Source organism: Lolium perenne, chromosome 6 (genome assembly GCF_019359855.2).
Source record: "Lolium perenne isolate Kyuss_39 chromosome 6, Kyuss_2.0, whole genome shotgun sequence".
Taxonomy (NCBI): domain Eukaryota; kingdom Viridiplantae; phylum Streptophyta; class Magnoliopsida; order Poales; family Poaceae; genus Lolium; species Lolium perenne.
The window spans coordinates 229,415,804-229,422,229 of NC_067249.2; the positions used below are offsets into that span (position 1 = coordinate 229,415,804).

General features: G+C 45.4%; 1 pseudogene; it reads right to left on the bottom strand.

Moving 5' to 3' along the window:
• The window catches only part of LOC127305932 (protein STRICTOSIDINE SYNTHASE-LIKE 10-like), a 28,156-nt pseudogene extending 23,307 nt beyond the window's left edge, over positions 1 to 4,849 (bottom strand).
• Positions 4,850 to 6,426: the final 1,577 nt, after the last annotated feature.

Genomic DNA, 6,426 nt, shown 5'->3' on the forward strand with positions numbered 1-6,426 from the left:
TAACAATATTATCAATATTGGGTTTGTTGACCCAGATAAAGTAAATGTTCAAATGGTAAAGCATAACCGCGAAGATACGGGGGGAAACCTACTAAGGTTTTTGGGGGAGCAATATTTCTGTGATTCAATATTGTTTCCTTACAACTACGAGTGAGAGTCTTAATGATCTTTTATGCACATTCAATTTTTCTTACTCGATGTTAAGTGTAATTCCTGACGTATATACATAACATGTGCAGCTTCCACTGGATTCTACTAGACATTAAAGCTGATAAGGGAATAGTTGAAGTAAGAGACCCACTGAGTAGAGGCGTGGACGGGTTCCGCGACTTGCAGAAGTTGCTCCAAGTGTAATTTCCTTCATCGCCGCGCTATATCTTTCGTGAGATATCAATTAATTATCCACTCATTCAATCATTCTTTTGCCTGGCAGGGCTTGGATAGCTTTCAAGAACCATCATAAGCAGAGTACACAGGCGGAGAAGCTAACATTTACTCCTGTACCGTGCCCTCAGCAGCCACAAGGGACGAATCTATGTGGATACTACGTTTGCGAGTCCATTCGCATGTTAACCACTGAGAAGCAGAACAACAATAAATTCAACGTAAGCAATAACATTCACAACTTTATTTATTATCGTCAACATTTCGTTATCAAGATTGATATAGTCATACTCATCTTATTTTCGTATATAGGTCGACTACATGCGGGATAGACTCCAACCAAAGGAACACCTACTAGGAATTGCGGAGGAACTGGCGGGACTTTTGGTTAAAGAAGTACTAAACAACAAAGGCTTGTTTAGTCCAAATAGATGCTCTACCTCCAAATAGACGGTCGTTAGTACCGCTTATCGATCGTGAGCTAAATGTATATATATACGTAAGGGAAATCTACATGTAAGGGGAATCAACTTTTGCTTCCAATATTTATTTGATCGATCTATATATATATAATGAATGAACGTGTACCACTTCTAGTAGCGTACGAATATATGCAACTTTTATTTTCGAATGAAAAAAATAAAATAACAGGCGGTCGGTGGCGGGAGGGGGGGTGCTGCACCCCTCAAACCCTAAAGCAGCAGCGTTGTGCGCCTGCCACGTAGAGGGCCTTTTGACGCGGGTGGTAATACCGCCCGCGACAAAAGGGCCTGTCCCCTGCGCGCCCCATGGCTGCCACGTGGTGGACCTTATGTCGCGGGTCGTAAGCGACCCGCGACAAAAGGGGGACCTTTTGTCGCGCCTCCCTTGTCGCGGCTGGCCGCCCGCGACAAAAGGGTCATACGACCCGCGACATTAGCCCTGTTTTCTACTAGTGCCAGCAAGTACTTCAAAGCAAAATAACAATTACAGAAGGACCCTAACTAGAGGTGGTCACGATTCACGTAAGAATAGGATCAAACAGATCGAAACCCAGCAGTTCAGCATACCGCATACGTGCGCCTCGAGTCAGCGTCGTTCGCGGCGGCGGACCGATCACCTCGGCCGCTGACGTCTCGCAACCGTCCCGACGCCGTCGACCTTCAACAACATCGTCCGCTCGTGATCACCGCTGTTGTCGCTGTCCGCCTGTACATCCCGCCACCGTGTGCCTTGACTGTTGCGTCCCGCCGCCGTGAACCTGTATGTCTCTGATTGCATCCTATACTTCTCCTATTTCTAATGCTGTTGTACGGCCGGACCAGCGCACTTGATTAGTATCTTCAGTTCGAGGTAGTTGATGAACTGATTCATATTGATTGCAGCCTTATGAAAGCCATATACTTGCTAGCTTGTGATTAGTTGTAGCTCATGCACGCATGTAAAACCCAGCCCACACGCACATAAATGAAGATCTAATTCAGGACTTTGCTTTTTATTAATATGTATAAGGATCATATGTACTGTCGGCATAGAAAACGACAGTCAGTCTTCAAATATCACGCCTTTTTTGACACACATATCATAGAGTCGAGATGCATTAATTCGTTCATTTTAAAAAATCTTTTGTGCTGCGTAGGACATGTCAGACGCTAACGACAATATTGAAGACAATGATGCTAATGCACCGACAACAGGCTTTGGGACTGTGGACTGGTCAAGTCTTGTCATTGAAGAAGAAGAGGATGCTGGATTTTATGTTCCCGTCGCCGAGGATCATTTGTTCGCTTTTCTTGGTTTGAGGGACGAGGATGAGCGACCAATGGAAGCCACTTCATTAAATGATATAAGTGTTGATGGCACTAATATTGATGTTGCAGGCAACACGAATTATGAAGATGTTGACACTGAAGGTGCAGCCATCCCAGTTGATGATCATGTATCTGAGGAGGAGAACATGGATTATGACATGGATAACCCAACTATGGAGGAAGGAAGCACCTTCCCTTCCATGGAGGTATTTAGAGTGGCAGTAAAACAATATGCAATTACACGGGAGTTTGACATAGGAACTCTAAGATCTGAACCGGAAAGGTTTGAGGGAATTTGTAAAGCTGAAGGATGCAAGTGGAGGATTAAGGCTAAAAAAGTGCAACACGAGGGTGCTATCATGGTACTAACCCAGTTGCTACTAATGGCCTTTTTAATTGATCTCTTTACTCCGGATTTGATTGATCTCTTTATCATTTGTTATTACGTGTACTGACCGTCTCTTACTATTTGCGTGTACTTATATTTGCAGGTGACTACCGTAGGGCCTGATCACTATTGTCTTACTAGCAGTAGGAAACCATCTAGTATGGCATCACAAAGTTGGATCGCTGATAGGGCACTGCCTATATTGAGGAAGAAGCCTGAAACAAGCGCCGCAGATCTACAGGAGAAGTTGGAAGAGGACTTCGGTATCACACTTAAATATTGGACAGTATGGAAGGCGAGAGAAAGAGCAATGACTAACCTCTATGGTACTTGGGAAGAAAGCTTTCAATCGCTTTATAGTTTGAATGCTGAGATTGAGCTAAGGTCTCCAGGAAGTATTGTTGAGATTGACACTAAAGATGTCGATGGAGAAGTACATTTCAGTAGATTCTTTGTTGCACTCAAGCCTTGCATTGACGGATTTTTGAGTGGATGCAGACCATACATAAGCATAGATTCGACACATTTAAATGGCAAGTGGAATGGGCAACTAGCTGTGGCTACAGCTTTGGATGGACATAATTGGATGTTTCCAATAGCGTTCGGATTTTTTGATGCAGAAACTACTGAAAATTGGACATGGTTTATGAGCCAACTCAAAAGGGCAATAGGTGACCCCCCTCTACTGGCCGTGTGCACAGATGCTTGCAAGGGTTTGTGACATCTTATCATTTCATTTTAAGCATGTATTTTGTGACATCTTATCCCACTTTTATAGCCAATCTGCACATAGTCCTTCTACACCTATGAGGATGCATACCCCTGGTCAGCCATCAATAAGCCCTGGACGTGTTACAAGGAGGTGATATATTGCATTTGCTAACTCATATTTTACGTAGCCTTCGCATTATTTGTGACATCTTCCTGATGTTTGAAGCCAATCCGCTCTTTTCGGAGATGGGGGATCCCAGCTACCGTCCACAACCTCTCCAGCAAGAACTCCAACAAAAGCAAAGACACAAACTGCCAAGAAGATTACTCCTACGAAGAAGAGGAGAATAAATTAGAACTCCTTGTTCTTCGATTGTTTTCTGATGTGTGAACTTGACTATATTTAATTTTTTTTGTGATGTACACTTCTCCCAACTTAATTTATTTTCGTTTTTTGGTGAACTTGTTACTACAGATTTCTCTATACATATATGCCTATGAATGCAATCCATGGTGAAAACCTTCGTTTGGTCATATATATTTAGTGCACATATTCTTCTTTGCTGCAATCCTGTCGTTCAGTTTTTAAATTTATGTCGCAATCTATTTTCCATTCATCGTCAGAACGGATGGGCATGCCAGCCATCACAGAAGAACTAGCTTTTAAATTCGTGAGAACATTGAGTTTGCACAAGCACCGTGCCCACCAAAATCCATGCTAGTTAATCAATGTCCAATCGATCTCGGCTCGAAGGAGCATCCAGCTAAACAATTTCTTTAGGTAGATAGCTAGTCAGATTGTCCTTGTAGATTATATTTATGGAGGATGGAGCAGAGCAAGAGCGTCAGGTGCGAACTTTTCTAGCCTTACGTACGTCTGAAGTGGTTTTGATCCAATCTAGGAGTACGTTTAATGGCTAGTCTAATTAGGGTCCTGATGTAGTTCTTTTTTTACTCTCAAGTCCTTGCTGGTTATTTTACCAATGTACAATGAACTTTGGGTAGATGATCCAAGGCTGCTGAAGTTTTGGGTAAATAACCAATTCTCCCATATCGGTGAAGTAAACATCACCGGTAGCCTGGTCGACGTCCATGCCGTTGACGAAGTTGAACGGAACGCCGTCGACTCCTATGGCGAGCACCTCGGCCTCGCCACCGTCGGGGCCAAGCCCCTTGTACGCGTCGGCGATGTAGAGGTCGCCAGAACTGCGGTGGAAGACAAGGCCCAGCGGTCGGCCGCACAGGCTCTCCGTCTCCTCCGACGGTGCAACGGGCGTGGTGCACAGTGGGAGCTTCCTGTAGTTGGCGTGGTGGGCGAAGGTGGTCCAGCCGACGGCGCTGCCGCCCCACTTGAGGGACGGGGCCGTCGGATCGAGATGCCGGCGTAGGGCCCTTGGCCGCGCGCGTCGAAGGCCAGGCTCTCGGCACCGGTGACGCCGCTGAGAAGGAGGAGGCGGAAGCTCCACTCCGTCGCTCTGGTCTTGATCTCCGCCGCCGCGCACGACGGGGCCAGGGAAACGGCGAGAAAGCCCACGAAGAGGACGAGCCACGTCGTCGAGAAGCTGCGGCGTCCCATGGCTTTTAGGCGGCGATGTTGAAACTTTTGTTTTCCCGGCAGGTGATTTGGGGGGTGGTGCCACTCCGTGACGAGGAAGGTGTAGGCGCTGGAAGAACCATGAACTTCTATTTTGCTTCACTCCAAAATCTTAAATTTGAGTACTAATGCTACGATGAAGAGCTATGGAGATTAATCCATCGATGTCTGTCTCCATGACTAACATAGAACACCTTCTCCTAAACAAGGAAACACCTATATATACAGCTCTACTGCCAATTTATCACACATTTTAGATCCAGTGTTCTTGTCATCTGTACACACCTAACAAACAAACAACTTTCAGTTATTTTTCTTTGACCATAACAACTTTCTTGTCATACCTATTGTGCAAGTCATAATTGCAGCATGAATGAATTTATGGACGCATTTTTGGACGAGCTGTGAGCAAAACAATGCTAGAGGCAAGCATTTTCATAAGCACCGATAATTATTTGTATAGGGGAGGTGTCTAGTTCGACATCTGTCTAGTATAAATAAGCACCGGTGTTTCAACAAAAATCTGTATATTTTTCTAAGTACCCTTTTTTAGATAAAAGGCATCTAGTGCCCGACTTTAAATTAATAAAGCCCTTAAGGTTCGAAACAGAGTAGGGTTACAATGCTGCGGCATACAGCTTAGCCAAGATAAAAGCATCACATAAAGAGGAGCAAGAGCGGCCCAGACGCGCTCGAGGAGAAGAACACTGTCTTGAGGATGAAGTCGCATGCGCCATCAGGGATCCTTATTGGTCATTTTCCACCATTCCCGCGTGCATAAGTCTTAGATGTCTTGTCATTTCTGACAGGTTTGCTTTGTCTTGTGCCTTGCGAGGGGCGTTCACTGCTGCAGAATCACAATGGTTTTATATAACAGGTTAGCAGGTTTAGAGATCACCCTAGATTCAAAAACGTGCTTGTTGCGAACATGCCAAAGCGCCCAACTTTGAGCCGGAAATAAAGTCCAAATAAGTCGACGCGGACGACCCGAAAAACTCGAAACAATGGCAAAGAACTGAGCAAAAGAGGTGGGAGACCAACGACATTCGAGGAGTTGTCTCACCACACTCCACATAAACCTAGACAACAAACAAGTAAAGAAGATATGGTTGGCATCTTCCGGCGCATCACAAAGGGCACATCTCCCAGCTGCCAGGCTAAATCTGGATGCCACTAATTGACTAGAGAGAAGGCGATCTAGGATAAGCTGCCAAGTAAAAATACAAATCTTAAGAGGGAGTTTGGCTGCCCACACATCCCTTGGGTGTGCAACTGACGCTCCCTTGGACAGCTTCTTATACATGGATGACACCGAATAACAGCCCGTGGGGTTGAGGTTCCAGACGATATTGTCAACTCTAGGTTCAAGGTTGGTCTCCTGGAGGATGAGTTGTAGGCTGGCCCATTCTTCCCTGGCTTGTAAGTCAAAGGTTCTTCGGACGCGGAGCCCTGATGTAGCTGCACAAGCCGCGGCAACAGAGAGTTGTTGGTTGTCGCATATACTGAATAGTGTAGGGCACGTGTCCTTAAGAGGCATCTGCCCAACCCGAAGATCGAGC